The sequence below is a fragment of the Glycine max genome, chromosome 18 (genome assembly GCF_000004515.6).
Source record: "Glycine max cultivar Williams 82 chromosome 18, Glycine_max_v4.0, whole genome shotgun sequence".
Lineage (NCBI taxonomy): Eukaryota > Viridiplantae > Streptophyta > Magnoliopsida > Fabales > Fabaceae > Glycine > Glycine max.
The window spans coordinates 27,217,110-27,239,071 of record NC_038254.2 but is presented as its reverse complement, the minus strand read 5'-3'; positions in this window follow the sequence as shown (position 1 = coordinate 27,239,071).

Here is a 21,962-nt window from a genome sequence, read left to right as displayed (position 1 = left end):
GAGTCCTAGCTTGCTTTTTTGTGCTTTTCATTGCTTTAATTGTTGAATAATCCTTGAAATTTTTTCTTGTTAAAACTATATTGGTTTAGCTTTCATTTCATTTTTTTTTTGTCTTTGGTTATTGCTTGTTTCTTTGTTTCCTTGCTTGAGTTGCCATATAGGGAATTGGAAAGGAGGATTGGTGCCATATCTTGAAGAATTTGAGTCAAGAAGCAAGGGGCCAACCACCTTAAGAGCTATTGGACTAAGAAGCACTCCAAATTGAGTGAAACACTAAATAGAGAATAGCCACCACAATTGAGGACTTTTTTCTTTGTAATTTTGTAATTGGCAATTTGCTTTGCTTTCAAATTTTGTAACAAAAAGGCCTTTCATTGGAAGTAAGTTGGGAGCCTCCGCTAGGTCACCCTACTTCCATTTGTGTGTAATAATTTTAGGCAATTTCCCCTTAGGATAGTGAGTGTTTTGTTGGGAATCTTAAATGAGGTCAACCAAACACTCTTAGGATCCGCCTAGTTTGCATTTCTTGCACTTTAATTTCTTGCTTACTTTCATAGCATATTTCCTTTACCTTCCATTGTCAAACCACCTAGATAGCTTGCCTTTTACTGTTCTTCACTGTTCTTCATCTGTTCTTCGTTCTTCAACCGATAAGTTTTCGAATCTGAGACTTTCAATTTATTTCTTGTTTTGTTGGCTTTCATCTTTATTTCGTTCACTTTCGGTTTTCTTTTCTTCCATTTTTAACGAGCTTTAACCGATCGTTTAAGTTGTTATCTCGCCTAACAAATGATAAAATGAATTTCAACCGATCATTTGCGTTGTAATCTCATTTAATCACTGTTAAAGAAAAATCTAACCGATCGTTCACACTGTAACCATGGTTAAACCAAAAAAAGGAAAAATAATAATAAAATAATCAAAATATCTTTAAATAAAATAATCAATCGGACGTTTTTCTTTGGAATTTTCCTTGAATGAATTGACTAATAACCAAAGTGAAACTAAGGCTAAAATCAACTCACAAATCAAGCTTCGTCCGCAAAAGTCACTCAAAACCGTTTTAAGGTCCAACGCCTTAAACGGTCCTCTTTGCTTTTATCGGTTAACATGGACCGTTCAAAAGCATAAAATCAACACATAACTTTACCGCTTTTGCAAGAACTACGTAGGTCTGATTTCCTTATCGCAATTGAGGATACGTAGGAGCAAAATCCCCGCTTTTGTCGACCACCCCAAGAGATCATTAATGGTCCGGTCCAACGCCTTAACGTTTCTCTACTTTCAAAAAACAAGAGATCGTTAATGGTCCAACGCCTTAATGTTTCTCTCCTTTCAAAATCAAAAGATCATTTAATGGTCCAACGCCTTAAATGACCTTTGTTCAATTAAAATCTATCTTGCGAAAAAAGATCAAAACAACTTAACCAACGTTTAGTTCTGAAAGAACTACGTAGGTCTGATTTCCTCATCGCAATTGAGGATACATAGGACTGAGGGAAACACCCTCGTCGACCACACCAAAATTAAAAACATGAAAAGCATGAAAACACAAAATGACATAAAAAGGGAAAATAAAACATTTTGAAGTCGTATTTGCACATTTGATTAAAGGTTGTCGTCCCTTGTGACGGACGCGTGGGGTGCTAATACCTTCCCCGTGCATAAATATAACTCCCGAACCTTTCACACTTAAAGTTCGTAGACCACACCTTTCTGGTTTTTCCGACGTTTTCCTCGAATAAACGTTGGTGGCGACTCCACGCATTTTCCTCCCTTGGAAGACGCACCCGTGAGCCCCACGTTGCTCTCCCGCCGAAGGGTAGGCTGCAACACTCATGATAGTCTAGCCTAATCCTGATCAAGCATGGTCCACAGATTCCTCTTGTTGGATTAAACTCGGCCAGGACCGCATTAAGACAAACATACAACAACTAGGTTACCGTACCCCAATCCCTCGTGATAATATGACAAACTAGCCCCGTCCTATCAAGTTCTAAGAATCAAACCAATTTCCACTATTGAATGATCCTAAAGAAACATATGCATGTACGTTATCAAGGCAAAAGCATGGTAGAATGAAGTTCTGATAGCACAGTGAATGCACAAAACATCATTAAATAGATAAAAAGATATTTACATCAAGTACCTATAAGGAAGATCCAACAGAGGATTTAGCTTTCCATAACTGGGAAGCTTCCTTTACAACAACGAAAAGAGAAAGATGAAAGATTGCAGAAATACAAGTAATGGGGATGTCTCCTCCACCTCTAGGACCTCACAATCACTCACAAACTCATCTCAAGCTTTCAGGACGACTTCCTCTTCAAGTTCTGGCTCTGCAGATCTTCACACAACAAAATCTCTCAAACTCTCTGGAACTTGGACCTTTCTCTCTCTAAAACTCTCTAGACATGCAGAAGCTTCAAGAAAAGGCCAAACTCTCTCTCCAAAATCTGATTTCAGACATAAATAGGTGGCTTTGTTTGTGTTCGTGCACTTAGCGCAATTCTGAACCGCTTAGCACGCATTAGTGAATTTCGGCTTAGCGCAGCTTTTCTCACTCAATGGATGGACTGAAGCGGTGCACTTAGCGGGATGACCCTTTGCTCAGCGAACATGCACAACTCATCATTCTTCCAAATTCTTCCTCGCGCTTAGCCGATGAATGATGCGCTCAGCGGATGGCTCGCTAAGCCAGTAGATTGGCTTAGCGAGAGGGCGAAAATCAACACTTCAAAGCTTGCCTTATTATCCTGAAATTGAGAGAAAATGATTATTAAACACACAAAATGGAAGCGCTAAGTATTTATTATCTATCTTTAACAAAAAGTAATTACAACACTACAAAATAACCATAAATTGGAGGAGTTTGATACAATTTACACAAGTTTTATACACAAATGTTAGTCGTATTCACCAACTAATAGTTATTTAGTTCATAACATGTTCTAAATCAATTCCTAGAAGTAGTCTTGTTGAACATTTTTTTGTTTTCTAAGTTTCCTACATGATGCCTATGATGAAGTTGAGTTGTGGTGCTAAGTTGTGGCTGGATTGGTGAATCAAAATAAGTCTTAAGCTCTCTTGAATTGTGTTATTCAAGATAATTGAGCATAAGCAAACACAAATTGTAACTATCCAAGCCTTAAGCAACATAAACACTACTCTTGATTTCTAGGTTGAAATCGCTGGTGCTGCCAGCTTGAACATACAAACTTGTATAAATTACTGGAAATTGGTCACTTCGAATTTTGAGCTGAAATTTTTACTGAATTTTCTAGAAATCTGGAAAAAATTATAAAAAAAGAACCAAGCAATTTGAATTAAAGGAAAAAAATAATAAAAATCACACAAATTGGAAGAAAAATCAGTGTTCAGGAAAAAAAAGTGAAAGGGAAGTATGCTTGTTGTTTTGGCTCGAAATTTGTTCTATAATTGGTGCCTATTTTATACCAATATTAGTTCTAAAATTTAAATTGAAAATTAGTGTGAAAACAAGTTCCAAAGCTAGAGGTTTCTTCATTCTTTTTTTATATTTTTTTTACTCTACTCTAGAGCCATTCTAAGTTTCTCTTTGAGTCCTAGCTTGATTTTATGTGCTTTTCATCGCTTTAATTATTGAATAATACTTGGAAATTTGTCTTGTTAAAACTATTGGTTTAGATTTCATTTCATTTTTTTGGTCTTTGTTTATTCCTTGTCTCTTTGTTTCCTTGTTTGTGAGTTGTCATATAGGGAATTGGAAAGGAGCATTGGTGCCATACCTTGAAGAATTTGAGTCAAGAAGCAAGGGGAAAACCACCTTAAGAGTTATTGGACTAAGAAGCACTCCAAATTGAGTGAATCACTAAAAAGAGAACAATCACCAAAATTGAGGACCTTTTTGTAATTTTGTAATTGAAAATTTACTTACTTTCATTGCTTTCAAATTTTGTAACAAAAAGGCCTTTCATTGGAAGTAAGTTGGGAGCCTCCAATAGGTCACCCTACTTCAATTTTTGTGTAATAATTTTAGGCAATTTTCCCTTAGGATTGTGAGTGTTTTGTTTGGAACCTTAAATATGGTCATCCAAACACTCTTAGGATTCGCCTAGTTTACATTTCTTGCTTACTTTCATAGCTTATTTCCTTTACCTTCCATTGTCAAACCGCCTAGATAACTTGCCTTTTACTAATTAGTTTTTACCTTATTTTTCTCACCTCTTTTAGTGTTTATTTTGGCTAGTTTCAACCATAGTTTCTTTTACTTTTTGTTTTCAAACCCCCAACAAGAAAGAACCACAACTTAGGAACCAACATGAGTCTTCATTCTTCATCTAGTGTTAATAGTGAGGGTTCTATTCCTAAAGACCCCTTGTATAAGATATTAAATGAGTTGAGATCCCTTAAGTTGTGGAAAGAAAAACAAGAGAGAAAAGAAAAAGGAAAAAAAGAGTGGAAGAAATAAGTCAAGATGAAAGAGAGAAAATAAGAGAGGAAGAAAGAAGGAAAATACTAAAAGAGTTAAGAAAAGAAAAATATGCCTCCTATAGTAGTCATAACTCTTGCAAGAGCCTAAGTGAAGAACTTCATAACTATTGTGAAGGAAGGAATAGGTCAGATCTTAGACCTCGCTCCCATAGGAGAGAAAAGGAAAGAAAGCCTCAAGTGGCTAACATTAACCTCCCATACTTCCATGGGAAGGACAATGTAGAGGCTAACTTAGATTAGGAAATAAGGGTAGAGCAACAACTTAAAAGGAAGTCTACTTCAAAATCTTATGGCTCTCATTCTTATCCAATGAAATACCAAGGTCTAGGCATCTTAGGGGCAGCACCTTCTATGCCCAAAGATGATAAGGGGAAGACAATAGAAAAGCAACCCCCTAAGGCTAGTATGCAAGAAAAGACTAGCTCTATAAAGTGCTTTAAGTGTCTTGGAAGAGGACACATTACTTCTCAATGCCCCACCAAGAAAACCATGATTATGAGGAGCCAAGACATTTATAGTAGCCAAGATGAGGCTACTACTTCACCTTCCTCTAGTGAAAGTGAAGAAGCAAAAGGGGAAGAATCTAGTGAAGAAATCTATCCCCAACAAGAAGGACAACCTTTAATGGTTAAGGAAGAGTGTAAGGAGGTAAGTGTCTCCTCCAAGTGGTTAGCTAAGAAGGAAAGACATTTTGAAATAAAGACAAATATTAAAGAATTTCCCTTCTTAGACAACCTCGACATTTTCTCCTTTGTAAAGAGACACTTGTTAGCATTGCAACACCTCTTGGGCTTGAGTTTATTCCTCAAGTAAAGGAGTTGTTGGTGCCCGAAATAGGTATTATTAGGCACCAAATCCCTAAAATAGGTGATGTGATGAATGTTTTGAGTGGTGCAACCCTCTTTTGTAAAATCACTCGTACACCCAACATCTTCATGATTTGTGTACATAGGGATTCATTAGGTAGGTTTGTTCTTCTTTTTAGTTTCAATACAAACTTAGGTACTCATATGGGACACCTTAGGTTTGTCGTACTTTTTGGTAGGAATAATCAACATGAAAATACAGAAAATGTATGTTTTGTTGCATTACTTTTCTTAATTTTTTAAATAGTGATCAAGGGGTTCCCATGAACCCTAAGAAAATAAAGGTCATTCTTGAGTGGCCCACTCCACCAAGTATAAGAAAAATTTTGGGCTTCCATGACTTAACAAACTTTTACAAAAGGTTTGTCCCATATCTTTCTATACTTGTAGCACCACTCGTTGAGTTGGTGAGGAACCATATTCCTTCATGGAAAGAAGCCCAGGAAATGGGTTTTTAGACCTTACCTTACTTCAACATACCAAACACCACTAATATATATGTTTTTGTTCTTTTTACAGGTGTTGAGGAAAAAAGCCCAGAGTTTCAAGAACCTCGGGATTTGAGGTCAAATCCTTTTCAAGGGGGAGGGAATGATGCAATCCTACCCCGCAAGGGGATTGTATAGAAGACTCCAAGTAGATTGGGCTAGAGATGCAAAAGAAGGCCCTAGGGTTCTCATGAGCCTTAGGGTAGATTTCAGGCCCATGGGCTATGTATGAGTCCACTTATCTTTGTTCATATTAGATTAAGGTTTCATTATTTTTGGGACTTGTATTTAGGGCTTCATAATGTTGGTAGTGTACCCTAGAAATGTAGGATTTTTCAGCCTTTGTATTTTAGGGCACCTAGACTAGTTTTTGTATTAGGGGTAGTTTTGTAATTTCACATGCATTAAGTGAATATTTGATGTGTGTGTTGGAAAATAAATTTAATTGAATTGGGAGAAGTCCAATCCAATTAAATTTTAGAGAGGGAGGTGAGCATTTCCTTGCTACACCCCATTGCCGCATCATATAATCACACTTTGTGCATGTCCTTCATGCTTTACATGCCTCATGACACCTAAGCACACTTAGTGGAGAATCTTGGACTTGATATTAGATTAGTGGGCTGAACCATAACTAAAATTCACTAATCATAATTAGTGAAATTTTGGCTCCGAAATTTGGCTCCACAAATTCAATTTGAAATCCAAGTGAAATTTGAAATTCAAATTTCCCTCCAATTTTGTGTGACACTTAGGCTATAAATAGAGGTCATGTGTGTACATTTTTTTCAACTTTGATCATTTGAGAATTACACTTCAAATTTCAGACCCCTTTTGAGGCACAAAATTTCGTGCTCCTTCTCTCCCTCTCCCTCCTCTCATTTTCTCCTACCTTCAAGCTCTTATCCATGGCTTCCTATGGTGGTGAGCTTCTTCTTGACTCATTTCTCCTTGAAGTGACGTCTCCGATCATCTCCCTCTTCCTTCTCCTTTCCTCTGACATTTATTTTAAAGAAGCAAAGGAATCCATTGATGAAGAAGATCCAAGGCCTACAAGCTCCAAATGGAGCTACATCACAATGCACCACTCAAAGGGAACAAAATAAAGGGTACCAACAAGCTATCACGTGAACAAAGGTTGAAACTATTATCCTCATTCCCCCTAGTAAGGTATTGAAAAAGGAAAAATGTGAGAAACAAAAAAAAGAAAAAAAAGAGAGAGAAACAAAGTAAAGAAAAAATCAAAAATTGAGGACACAAGAAAGTATGTATGAAATTGAAAATCTGGGGTACCAAGGATTGGTAGGAAGTGAATGAAATGAATAGACTAATGTTTTCCTTCCTCTAAGTTACTTTGAAATATCTAGAAAAATCCATACTCCTTGTTAGCCAAGCCCTGTTACAAGCCAGTAAAGTCCTTAGTGATCTTGACATGCCTGTGATGTATTGATTAACTTGAGATCAAAGTCAAAGTTAAATTGTAGTGTTCTAAGATGAGAATTGAGTGAAACACTTACCCAAGCTAGATCATGAGCTTAAGAGCAAAACACTTAATGAGAGGACAAGTTGCTATGTGATTAGATTTGCAATGCCACTCTTGTTGCATGTTTTGAACTTTGCAAACAATTTGGTTGAGCTAAAAAGCTAAATGTGGGCACCACCCTTAGACAATTGAAGCACATGATTGTAACTTATCATTGTGAATCCTTGTTCTTATTTTTAGTCTAGTTTTATTTTAAATTTTTACTGGTCAGTTTGTTTTTAGTTCAGTCTTGATTGAGGACAAGCAAGGTTCCAAGTTTGGAGTGTTGATAAACGTCAAATTTACCATATTTTCATATGCAATTTGAGACTTTAGTATACTTTAGGCCTTGTTTTGAATCACATTCGTTATGTTTTAAGGTTTTAATATATTTTAGATAGGAATTATGATTTTAGAAATTTTAAGTATGATTTTGTGAGTTTTTACAGAGAAATTGGACAATTTTAAAAGGTAGCCACACTTGAGCGAGGTATAGGCCATTCAAGCCAGCTCAAACGGAGGAGAAGATGAAATTTTATAGAGGGATATCTTGCTTAAGCAAGGAGCACGCCAGACAGCGCATCCATAAACTGAATTAATTCAAAACAAAAAAAATTATGGAGATATAGCTCAAAGATAAATGAATAAAATCACTTGGAAGATAATTGCAACAATTAAAACAAATTATATAAGCTAAAGAGATAATTTCCTTGTGTAGATTAAATTATTTTGTAAATTAAGGAGATTATTTGCCCCTATTAAACACATCCATGATTCTATAAATAGAGAGGCATAGGCAGCAACAACAAAAAACACCTCTACACACCACCCTTCACTAAAAAACCCTATTCGCTTCTCTCTTCTTGTATTTCATGAATGGCTAGTTTCTTTCTTAGCTAGGAGAGGAAAGGGTTGAACCCTATTTGATGTAATTTTCAAACATTAATATATTTTTTTAGTTCATTATTCAACTTCTATACTTAATTCTTTGTGAGCTTGCACACCTCATAGATGATTTTAGGAATTGACATGCACTTTGGTGAGTCTCGTTGAAACCCAAACTGAATCATATACTTAATTGGGGTTATCTCTAGGGACAGAATAATCTTGGTTAAGCCTTACTAATTCCCAAACAATAATGTTGTTTGCTTGTTTTTGGTTTGCCAAGGGATTGGGAATCAAGACAAGTGATTTAGGGTCTATCACCTAAGGGATTATGGATATAATACATTAGTAAATTGGGGATGAATGATATAACGATGTACAAGTGTGACGAATTGCAACAAAGAGGGGGATTTCAAGTACAATCTTAGCATCTCAATGTTATTGTTTCCATCAATAATTAGTATCACGTCAAGAAGTAACTTCTTATCTTTCCTTTTAATTTCTGTTATTAAATTTTTAGCACATTAATCTCTCTAGAAAAATATATCTTTTATTTTCTATTTTGATTAGTTTTATTTTTAGGTAGATTAAAATATAAAAACGGAAAAATAATTTTATCGGAAAGTTCTTAATTTGAATATTCATCCTTCCACTATTCCCTTGGGGGACGACCTGAACTTCGGTTTAGTATTACAATTGGGATTCAGTTACGCTTCGCCGACATAAATTTTAACGTAATTAAAACATTAACAGCCATCTTATATAACCTATCCGCCACCGCAAAGATGGAATCCATGTCATTCCTTGTTGCTAATGTTGCTAATGTTTTCTTTTCAAATAACAAGATTGATCATAAATGCATTCATCATTTAAAGCTGTCCAAAATATGGGAGTTTTACAAAATACATAGTGTCATCCAGAGCAAAGGTGTCCACAGTGGTGGCTTCAACCACATGTATACAATCATCAAATTCCTATACAACAGGTCTACCCATACAAAAACAAAAGAGTAAACCTAACAGTCAGTCCTAGATACACCCACCCTAAAAAATATATAAAACTAGTCCGAAGAGCTGTCCACTATGATGAAAAGTCTCCGCTGATCGCCATCTCTCTAGGGCCACTATCCTCCGTAGAGTTTGCCTCAGATGCCGACATGACTTCCTTGGGAGAATCCACCTCAGGGAGTGGGTCCTCATCACCCTCTAGAAAGTCAAGAGCATCCCCAGCAGGCTCGAGAGGTAGCTCCTCAAGATCCTCCTCAGGGTCTTCCTCGGACGACGTTACCTCAATCACTTGGACTGGCTCCACTAGACGATATGGTGTAGGCGTGGGTAGTATCCACTCCATAGTACGCTGAAGCATGCGCACGGGTTCATCTGGATGCACCAAAGAAGTAGCCGTGAATCGAATCGTGCCTCGAAATCGGCACCTCGCGTTGCCTTCGAGGGTCTCCCAAGCTCCCTCTAGGCACTCCATCTCCACTCAATCATGGATTAGCTGCGCCGCCATCGCGATCTACAAGAAGGAAAAGGAAAGGGGTAGACTCTTTCACGAGAATCTAACTACGCCGCAACACAATGCGTCTCATGACCACTACATGCAAGTAAAAGGGGTATCTCAAGGCTTTTCATCCCTGGTAATCGATTACACAGCCTTGGTAATTGATTACCAGAGGCCAAACTCGAATCACACAGCTTCAGGACATGAAAACCTGAAAAAGGCACTGTGTAATCTATTACACATACCTGGTAATCGATTACCAGTGACCCATTCCTCTGTGTAATCGATTACACAGACTGGTAATCGATTACCAGAGGCCTCCACAACCTGCTGCCTTCATTTCTAAGCCTGGTAATCGATTACACCCCCTTGGTAATCGATTACCAGAAGCCCTCATAGCTTCCTGACCTCGTTTTCAAACCTGGTAATCGATTACACCCCGTGGTAATCGATTACCAGAGACCATCTTAGCCTCTTGTCTTCATTTCTAAGCCTTGTAATCGATTACCCACCATTGGTAATCGATTACCAGAGGCCATAACCCATATATCACACAAGATTCACAGCTGGCCAGCCACCACACAAGCCTCCTTGCTTTGTGGTCTTTGTTCCTTTTATCTGTTGACTGCTAGGAGCTCGCCTGCTTAGGTACATCACAGGTTCTCACTGACTGACTATGCCCGGGTTGGGTCGGGATTGGTCAAGCTTGGTTTTGGGCAATAGCACCCCACCTGACATCCCCAAGGTCTCCTGACCCCCGCGACATATCTCCAGGTACCACTTTGTGGTCAACCAATAAAAGCAGGAAGTTTCACCCTTCTACACTTCCTCATCTCAAGCTTGTAGGATTATGGGGTACCCATCACATGTGGTACTATGTGGCGGTCGGGCGATGGTGCACAACAAGTTTTCCACATCCACGAATCGCGCATAAACCCACCATCCCCTGTTGCCCACCTCCAACTGAGCTCACGTACTCCCACGTAGCCCATATCCTCGTTTCTCTCAACACCGGGTCCCCATCAATCCTCCCAAGCTTCCCCAACATCCAAGTAATTCAACATTCAAATAGAACAAACTATCACAGCCAAGAAAACAGGGCAAAGGCAGAAAACTCTGCCCAAAGCACCAACCAAAATCACAGCTTTTCTCACTTAAAGACCCCAGTAACAATTCCTTTGTTCCAGTTCGTTAACCGTTGGATCGACTCGAAAATTTTACTGGAAGTCTCTAGTACATAAGCCTACATTTTGACCGTTGGGATCTACTAGAAAACATCCACAACTCATTCTGCACTACTCTTTCCACAACCAGCAAATGCATAGCATTTTTCTGCACAAAGCCAAAATTCTGCTGTACCTATTTGACAGCAAAATTCTGCATAAGTGCAGATTTCGAAAACCACACTTCCCCTCATCCAATCTTGCCCAAATCCAATCCTACAAGTCCCAAATCATGTATCAATCATGTCTAAACCAAAGTCAAGCTTCAAAACACAGCAACACAAAATCTAGGTGTCCAAAACCCCTCAATTTAATGGATTTTCTAGGTTTGAGAAGTGAAATTGAGAATGAGGTAAATTTGAAGCAAACTCTCACCTCACACAAGTCCATAACATCAATTTAAACTTGTTCAAACTGGATTTACACCTAAAATTTCACCGAATCAAAATTTCACTCCTCAACACCCAAATTTACCCTAGAAATGGCTCTTTGTTCACTTTGGTCATTTGTTTTTCTCTCTAGCACAGCCCAAGCTTTCTCATAAGTCCTAAAAGACATTTTGAGCTAGGATTAACTCACTCTAACCTCCAAATACCACAGAATCCAGATTTAACCTTCCAACTCTCAAAGCCTCACTCTTTTTTCCACTCGTAACACCACATTCTCACTTTCTAACCCTAGGTTAATTCTACCCTTCATCTCTAACAGTTTTCCATAAGCAATTTCAGCACATGAACATCACGAGCATCATCATAAAAACCCTAAAACAGAATGGGTATGTTTAACTCATCCAAACATGGCAAGTTCAACATGCTTTCAACAAATTCCTTCACAAATAACTATCATGAAGCAGAAACTTAGCAAAACTACCCATCATATTTCCCGAAACCCCATACCCACGAAAATCAAGAGGGAAAGAAGTCCACCCAAACCTGAAATTTTGAAGTCCCACACGTAGAGACGCGCTTCACGACTCCGAAAATGCCCTCCTTTCGCGATTTGGAGCAGAAATGGGCACTAAAGGTTGAAGCTTTGTTGGGCAACAATGGTGGAGGAAGAAGATGAGAAAGGAAACGTGAGAGAGAGAGGAAAAGGCTTCTGAAATTTTTGGGGCTGAGTGAGGAGAGAGAATACAGCTTTTTGGCTTTAAAAAGGGTTTTCTCTTTTTCTATTATTTTATTTAAGCTATGCCACATGTCTCCATTTGAGTGGAGCAAAAAGGGCCCACTTTCTCTTTTGATTGTGACCCATACTCAGCCACAAAAAGTGAGAAAAATATGACCTTTGAAACGCTAAAATCCTGCCTCGGTTTGCGTGCCGTTTCTCTGGTTCCAGTTCCTCGCGTTTCTCTGCGTTCGTCGGGGCCAATTTTCGAATGTAGGCAATATATATATCAAAACGCTCAGAATAAAACCCCGAGCGTGGTTCAGAGGTTGGTTTTGTTAAGTTTTAAGTCGCACGCAAAACGATGATTTTTAGACTAATTAATTAAGAGTTAACCCATAACCTCCCAGTTATGGATTTGTCTTCCTTAATTAGCCTAACCCGCGTATCTTGCCCCCACTAATCCTACTTCTACCAAGAACATATATGCATATACACTGAATAATACTTATATATATATATATATATATATATATATATATATATATAATCATTCAAAATACATCGTTTTCAAAAATTCCGGGTAGAAATTTCCAGGATGTCACACAGAATCTGTCTCTGCGTGTTTACCCACCCAGCTTGTTGTTCCTGAATGATAAAGGGCACAAAATCTGTCTCTGCGCGTTTACCCACTCAGCTTGTTGTTCCTGAATGATAAATGGCACAAAATCTATCTCTGCGCGTTTACCCACTCAGCTTGTTGTTCCCGAATGATAAAGGGCGCAAAATATGTCTTTGCGCGTTTACCCACTCAAGTTGTTGTTCCTGAATGATAAAGGGCGCAGAATCTGTCTCTGCACGTTTACCCACTCAAGTTGTTGTTCCTGAATGATAAAGGGCGCAAAATTCGTCTATGCGCGTTTACCACCCAACTTGCTATCATGCTTTGAGTCTTATAGATAGCAAAGGAAAGTTTTAAATGGATAACCACCCGGGTATCTCCGCATGTCACGTGACTCCAGTGTCAGTATGATAGAAATTGTCTGCGCGGAAGATGACGTAAATCTCCGTGTGTCAACGGGGTCGTTGGCCGCGATTGACAAAGGGTGCAGAAGACAACGTTAGTCTCCGCATGCTATCATGCTTTGAGTCTTAGAGATAGCAAATGAAAGTTTAAACGGATAACCACTCGGGTATCTCCGCATATCACGTGACTCCAGTGTCAGTATGAGAGAAATTGTCTGCGCGGAAGATTACGTAAATCTCCGCGTGTCAACGGGCTTGTTGGTCGCGATTGACAAAGAAGAAGACGGTGTTAGTCTCTGCGTGCTATCATGCTTTGAGTCTTAGAGATAGCAAAAGAAGTTGAAACGGATAACCACTCGGGTATCTCCGCATGTCACGTGACTCCAGTGTCAGTATGACAGAAATCGTCTGCGCGAAAGATGACGTAAATCTCCGCGTGTCAACGGGCTTGTTGGCCGCGATTGACAAAGGGTGCAGAAGACGACGTTAGTCTCCGCGTGCTATCATGCTTTGAGTCTTAGAGATAGCAAAAGAAAGTTTAAGCGAATAACCACTCGGGTATCTCCGCATGTCACGTGACTCCAGTGTCAGTATGACAGAAATTGTGGGGGCGACCGACAAAAGCGAGGCTCTTGCTCCTACGTATCCTCAATAAGGAACTCAGACCTACGTAGTTCTGGACAACTTGTGAGACTAAAAATAGTCTCAGTGTTTTCTTCACTAAAATCCAAACATGCTTTAGTAAAGAGAGAAAACTTCCAACTAATCAGAGCAACATATGCTTTTTGGATGAAAAACAATGTGTCTACCGGGGAAGGGGAGTATGCTGATGAAATCTTCTCATAACCACAAATGAGATTTTGGATGTTAGCATTTCGTTTCTAAATGACCATTTAGAGGTAACACTGGGTTCAACAAAAATAGAAGAAAAACACTCAAAGTGTATCAATCTCACATAGGTAAGTGTTTCATCCTATTTTCGAACCATAGATATGCCATGACTTGATTTTGCAAATTATTTCCTATCAAATCAAAGATTACATGCGTGATCATGGATCAGTAGGACTTTTTCTTGGGAATGGTGTTTTTTGTGGGAATTTTTGGCTTTGAATGTTCTTTGCCTTTTCCTTTTCTGTTTTTTGTTTAGCGCGAGGCGAACAAGTCACCGACGCACAGGATTTTGGTTGGCAATCAAAGAGAGAGGACCACTTTAGGTCGTGGTTTCCTTTCTTTTCATGTTTTCTTGGTGACAAATCTGTGTTTTTTAGATATTGTCTGGTCCAAAGACCTTTCTGTATATTTCTTCTGTTTTCTTCCGATCTTTGATCGAGAATTTTCTTTCCTTTTTTTGCTTTCTCGCACTCTTCGATTGGGAATTTTCTCTTTTTGCTTTCTTCCGATTCTTTGATCGAGAACTTTCTTTTTTTATTTTCTTTTCTTTCTTTGTTTTTGTTTTCTTTTGAGGACAAGGTTTATGGTGAATTGGGATTTTGGCTCAAGGCTTGTAGAACGGCTGGACATGATATATGTCAGGGTTTGGTTCGGTTCAAGGATAAAAGGGGATGTCCTACATTATTTCCCTAACACAAATGCAACAATGATGATTTGGAAATTGTATGAAAAACTAGTCATGCATGCACCTATGCGGACACTCAAGTGTCAAACTTTTGGTCGTGTGATGCTAGGGCTCATAATTCATTTTCTCTATTTTAGTCAACCCCGTATTTCCAAAATATGTTCGCTTATCAATTTGTGCATTCATCCGAGTCTATTTTGGGTGTCCGGAAAAACATTCACAGCATCCACCCTCCAGGCGTACATACACATTTTTCAAAAACTAGCTATGATCAGCAAAAAAAATTTCAAATAAAAGTTGGAAATTATCGCTTTTCACGAGCATGTTGTTTTTAGCGAGACAACCTTTTTTTCCTATTATTTTCTTTTTTCCTTCCTTCTTTTTCTTTTTTTTAGTTATTTATCATTTGTTCATTTCCTCTCTCTTATTTCTTTCTTTTTTTTTCTCTTTTTCTCTCTGAAAATGTCGTGTGGATGAGGGTGCACACTACCTACTCACGTCTAACCACGAGGTGAACGAGAAACACACGAAAATGGTAAGTCACAAAACGGTGACGAAATAACTGAGAGCCATAACGCCGAAAATTTCTAACAGAAACGAGCAATAATGATAGTAATGTTAGTAACCATATGAACAAAACAGAAAATAGTAATGTCTACAACAATATGGGCAATAACAGAAAACGTTAATAGCAAACTAAACAAACAAAAAAAATAGATATGTCAAAAAATGCGGTGACCTCGGTCACGTGGCTCCGCTTCCTCTCATGAAGCCGAGTAAATCTGTCATCTCCTCATCCATGCGGGTGTCCTCTGCACCGTCGGGAGCTCCTGCAGGTGCCTCCTCTGTCTGGTCCTCAGGCCAATCTCCGGGCCATGCGAGCTCAGCCCTAAACTGATCTAGAGTAGGGCACGCAAAAGGAGCGAAACCCTGGCTCTGCTGACTGAGGCTGAGCTGGTAGAGACACTCATGGATCTGCACCTGCTGGCGAACCAAGTGCTGAAAATACCGCTCCATGCCGAATGACCCAGCTGGATCAGCCTGATGAGATGGTGGCAGTGCGTCAGCGGCCTGCGGTGCATCACCCTGCGCCTGTCTAGGCGTGCAATACTTCTCAATGAAGGCCCAGGTGATCGGCGATCGAATCACCTTGCTAGGTGTGACGGGAACCCCGAACGACTGGCAGAGACCCGTGATCAACGCTGGAAACCGTAGGGCCCTGTTAGACTTATCTGGGTCTAGAGGGTGCCTGGTAGGTGGCATACCTGCAAATAAATAAATGGCGTCAGTGATCAACTGAGCCACATGGACGCTCATCCGTGTCAGGATGGCATACACCAGCTGACACTTCGGCAGAGGGAGGTTGGAGTTATGATCGCTGGGCATGATGTTGCTGAGCAGCAACGTCATCCACGTCTGGGTCAAGGTAGTCATGCTGGTGCGTATGATCCGCACCCGTCTCCCGGCAACGGTCCGGGCAAAATCCTGACCCGGTATACATAATAGCTGGGCAATGGCCTCCTCGTGAAATCCGTCGGCCCGGTTCCTTCTCTGACTATACTCGCACTCTTGGCCCTCCTCTAATACTAGCGGGTCTCCCAGGAACTGGCTGAGGGCATCTACATCAAAAGGAATCCACTGGCCCCTTACCCATGACCGCATGTCCTGCACACCCTCCTCCGTGGGCCAAGCATTAGCATAAAACTCTAGGACTACATCTGGGTCAAACTTGGCCATGGGAGTGACCAGCGACGTCCAATGCCGACGAGCTATCTCTTCCTGGAAATCTGTGTACTCATCGTCCTTGAGCTGGACGCGTCTCTCTCGGTGGAATGACCATCCCTTGATGGCCTCGAAACGCTGCTGGTGCTCAGCGCTCCTGAAACGATGGCTGTCGAACTCGGGAGTGGCACTAGTCCCTTCAGCCGCGGCGTCCTTCCTAGATCTCTTTGCGGAAAGCTTTCTTGGAGCCATTTCCTATGAGGACAAACATTTGGAAAGTTAGTTTACAAGAAAACGCTTATTTTAAAGCAAAAACGACATGCTAATCTTTCCGATTTAGAACAAACTTGTGCACACATTTCCTTAATGTAAAACATTTATGAACGTGCATATGCATAAAATATCCTACTATTTATATCAACATACAAGGATATTCAAAACATTCTAGTTACCACACATATATATATTTTTTGGGAAGAATACGTATACACATTCTCAAGGTATTGTGTCAAAATTACATATGTTCATATCCTAAGTATTTTGCTACCACAAACTACCTACACACATTTGAAATATTTCATTAACATACTAATTTTTTGTTGTTTCATTCACATTTATTTATACATATATGCACATTGGAGAGCCAATCTCACGTCATGCACACACTTGCATTTGAAAAGGAACTTTCATGCCATCTATATACACTTGAGGGGCAATTCCACATTATATATTCATTTGGGAAGCATCCTCGTGCCATTTTTGACATGGGTACATTTTTTTGAAAGGATCCTTATGCTACCTATCCACAAATATACATATTTTGAAAGGCATTTTTACGCTACCTATCCTACGCATACAGATTTTTGAAATGCATTATTTGCTATTCATTCACACTTTGCAAGGTATTTTTATGCCATATATCCACACACTTTGCAACGTATTTTTATGCCATATATATTCACATATATACATACCGTTGAAAGGTATTTTCCATGCTACCTAGGTGCAAGGTATTCCTCATGGGGCAGCCAAGTTTAAATTCTAATAAAAAGCTCTCAAACATGTCCTAATATTCATGCCTTTTTACATTCAAAACCAAAATTTAGATTCCTAGGCATAAGTCATGCTTCCTTGCATTGAAATTAAAAGCTTGGGTTCCTAGGCCTAGAATTGCATTCGGGCACTCATTTTAAATCCTTCATGTTGTCCCTATATACATAAAACAGTCCCACAATCCCAAGCTTACAAAACCATGCTCATATGTCATTGAAGCATTTCACCGAGCACTTGGTGGGCGCATGTTTAGGCATGAATAGGTTGAAAATCTTCACGAAATCACCCACAGAAACGTTACGGAAATGTTACGAAAGAGCCTAGACTTGGATTTTCTTCACAGAAACAAAATTTTTCACTAATTTCAAGTGATCTCGAATTACCAGGAGGGCTGAACATTTTTTCCCTTCACTTCTCCCCCTATTTATAGGAAAATAGGGGAGAAGCTTGCCACCCAGCTCGCCCAGGCGAGCTAGGTTGCTTCCTGCAGAAGCAACCGCCTTCTGGAGGAATATTCTGGAAGGCCCAAGTGGGCCTAGTTGCTATTTGCACCCCCATTTTTACTAAATACACCCCTTGCTCTTTTTTGGTGATTTTTTTCGTATCGTTACGAAACTTTACGAATTTCGTAACGATGTTTGTCTTCTTTCCGTAATGTTATGAAACCTTACGAATTACGTAATCATCCCTTTTTTGCCTTCTGGAACGTTATGGAACTTTACGGATTGCGCACTAACACTTCCTTTTAATTTCCGGCATGTCACGGAACTTCACGAATTGCCTAACGATGGGTGCCAAGTACCTCGAAGTGGTCAAACGAGGGTCGCATCCCAACAACGGATGGTCCCCGGACAAAATTAGGTATGACACACCCCTATTTAGTTTTTTACTAAATTAAGCAAAGGGTTGTCCATCTTGCATCAAAGTAGCCCTTATCCCCACATTGGATGCATCACATTCGATTTCAAAAGATTTTGCAAAATTAGGCAATGCAAGAATAGGTGCATGAGTAAATTTTTATTTGAATGCAGTGAATGCATGCTCTGGTCCCTCCCCCCCACCCTTCCCCATTTAAACCTCATATTTTTCTTAACAATTTCATTAAGAGGTGCAGCCAAAGTGCTAAAATCTTTAACAAACCTCTTATAGAAACTAGCTAAGCCATTAAAGCTTCTTACTTCACTTGCATTTTTTGGGGTTGGCCACTCTTGAATTGCTTTCACCTTCTCTTGGTCAACCTACACTCCTTGTGAGCTAACAAAAAAACCAAGAAAAACTACATGGTCCATATAGAACACACATTTTTCCATGTTAGCATACAATTTCTCTTGCTTAAGAGCTTCTAAAACACACCTCAATTGCACAAAATGATCATCATAGGATTTGTTATAAATCAGAATATAATCACAATAAACTTCGACAGACTTTCCTAGAAATTCCCTCAATACATGGTTCATAAGACGCATGAAAGTACTAGGTGCATTTGTAAGCCCAAAAGGCATAACTAACCACTCATACAAGCAATATTTTGTCTTAAAGGCAATTTCCCATTCATCCCTTTCTCTAATCCTGATTTCATGATATCCACTTTTTAGATCAATTTTAGAGAAGACACAAGCACCATGAAATTCATCCAATCTAGGAACGAGATGCCTATACTTCACCGTGATGTTATTGATGGCTCTATAGCCCATGCACATCCTCCAAGTTCCATCTTTATTAGGCACTAGAATGATCGAAACTACACATGGACTTAAGCTTTCTTGTACCCACCCCTTTTGCATCAAGTCTTCAACTTGCTTTTGAATCTCCTTGGTTTCTTGGGTATTACTCCTATAGGCTAGCTTATTAGGCAATGAAGCTCTTGGAATGAGATCAATTTGATGTTTTATGCCTCTTAGAAGAGGTAGACCATGAGACACCTCTTTGGGAAAGACATTATCAAATACCTATAGCAAAGAAAAAAAAACTCATTTGGAAGAGAGTTAGTAGGACCTGCAACCTTTAAAATTACTATTTTTACTCAAAAGTAAGACCATATAATTTTTCAAATACATATCTTTTTTCACCTTTTTTCTTTTATAAACATATTTGATGCTTTCCTCTCTTTCTTTCTCTCTTCCACTCTTTCTTTCCTTTTGTTTCACTCTCATTTTCTCTCTCTTTCAATTCTTTTTTTGTCTTGCTCTCTTTTCTCTCTCAACTTATTTTGATCCTCACATACCTCCCTTGAAGATAAAGGTGCAACAGTTGTCTTGCACTCTTTGGGTGTAAAAGTAACAGATTGCCAAGGCCTACCAAGAAGTAAGTGGCAAGCCTCCATAAGCAGCACATCACACAAAACAACATCTTCATATTTCCCAATGGAAAACCCCACTTAAACTTGCTTGTTCGCAGTCATCTCACCATCTTCACTAAGCCATGGAAGTTTCTAAGGCCTTGGGTGTGGTTTAGTCTCCAAATTCACTTTTGAAACCAACCCTGCGCTAGACACATTAGTGCAGCTCCCACCATCAATAATCAAAGAACATACCTTTCCTTGGATGAGGAACCTTGTGTGAAAAATATTTTCCCTTTGTCTTTCATCCAAGTCCTTTGCTTGGCTGCCCAACAACCTTCGCACCACGAAAAAATATCCTTCTACTCATTTTTCCTCTTCATGCTCCTCTTCATCACTAGATGGAACAGATTCTGAAGAAGAACATCTCATAATCTCTCCATCCTCCTTAAGTAACTGTCGCAACCTACCCTTCGGCGGGAGGGCGACGCGTGACTCACGGGTGCGTGTTCCAAGAAAGGAATACGTGCGGAGTCGCCACCAACGTTTATTTGAGGAAAACGTCGAAAAAACCGGAAAAGATGTGATCTACAAACCCTAAGTGAAAAGTTCGGGAGTTGTATTTACGCACGGGGAAGGTATTAGCACCCCACGCATTCGTCATAAGAGACGGCAACCTTTAATCAAATGTGCAAATATGACTTCAATTTATATTCTTTTCCCTTTTTACGTTCTTATGTCTTTTTATGCCTTTTTATATTTTTATCTTTTTGTGGTCGACGAGGGTGTTTCCCTTGCTCCTACGTATTCCTCAATTGTGATATTGAAATCAGACCTACGTAGTTCTTTGTGAACAAAGCGTTTTGGTTATGTTATTTTTTTATCCTTTTTTTGCAAGATATGTTTTTATTGAATGAAAGGTCATTTAAGGCGTTGGACCATCAGACAATCTTTCGATTCTTATGAAAAGTGAGAAAACATTAAGGCATTGGACCATTAATGATTTCTTTATTTTTGAAAGAGGTAACAAAGTTACATATTGATTTTAGGCTTTTTTAGAAATCTACACTTAACCAATAAAAGCGGAAAAGACCATTTCAAGGCGTTGGACCTTTGAAAATGGCTTTTTTAGGCGATGACAAAAGTTTGGTTTATGAAATGATTTTAGCCTTAGTTTCACTTTGGTTATTAGTCGATTCGATTAAGAAAGAGGAATCCCAAAGAAAAACGTCCGATTGATTTTTTTTTATTTGTTTTACTAAAAGATATTTTTTATTATTATATTATTATTTTACCTCTTTTTGGTTTCCAACGTGGTTATGGCATGACCGAACGGTCGGATTTCATTTTAACAGAAATTAACGGATGTTACAATTCAAATGATTGGTGGAAATTTATTTTATTTTTGATTAGGAGAGAAAATGACTTAAGTAAATGACTAAAGCACGTCAAAAGGAGGTACGGAAAGTAAATGAAATGAAAATAAAAGCACGTGAAAACAAATGGGGACCATTAAGGGTACATAGAATGAATTGAAAAGTTCGATTTCGGGAACTTACCGGTTGAAGACCGAAGAACGAACGAAGAACGGTTGAAAATCTTCGCGATATCACCCACGGAAACGTTACGGAAGCCCCTCGACTTGGATTTTCTTCACGGAAACAATTTTTCTTACTAATTTTAAGTGAATCTCAGATACCAGGAGTGTTGAACATTTTTGTTCTTCCCTCCTTCCCCAATTTATAGGAAAAGGAAGGAGATGCTTGCCACCTAGCTCACCCAGACGAGCTAGGTTGCGTCCTCCAGAAGCAACCGCCTTCTAGAGGAACATCCTGGAAGGCCCAAGTGGGCCTGATTGCTATTTGAACCCCCATTTTTACTAAATACACCCCCCGCCTTTTTTTTGGTGATTCTTTTTTTGTAAAGTTACGGAAACTTAAGAATTTCGTAACCATACTTGTTTTCTTTCCGTAATGTTGCAGAACCTTACAGATTACGTAATTATCCCCTTTTTTGCCTTCCGGAACGTTACAGAACTTTACGGATTGCGCACTAACACTTCCTTTTAATTTCTGGCATGTCACGGAACTTCACGGATTGTGCTACAACGCTTTTCTTTTGGCTTCCAGCATCTCTCGGAACTTCACAAATTGCCTAACGATGGGTGCCAAATACCTCAAAGTGGTCAAACGAGGGTTGCATCCCAACAACGGATGGTCCCCAGACGAAATTAGGGTATGACA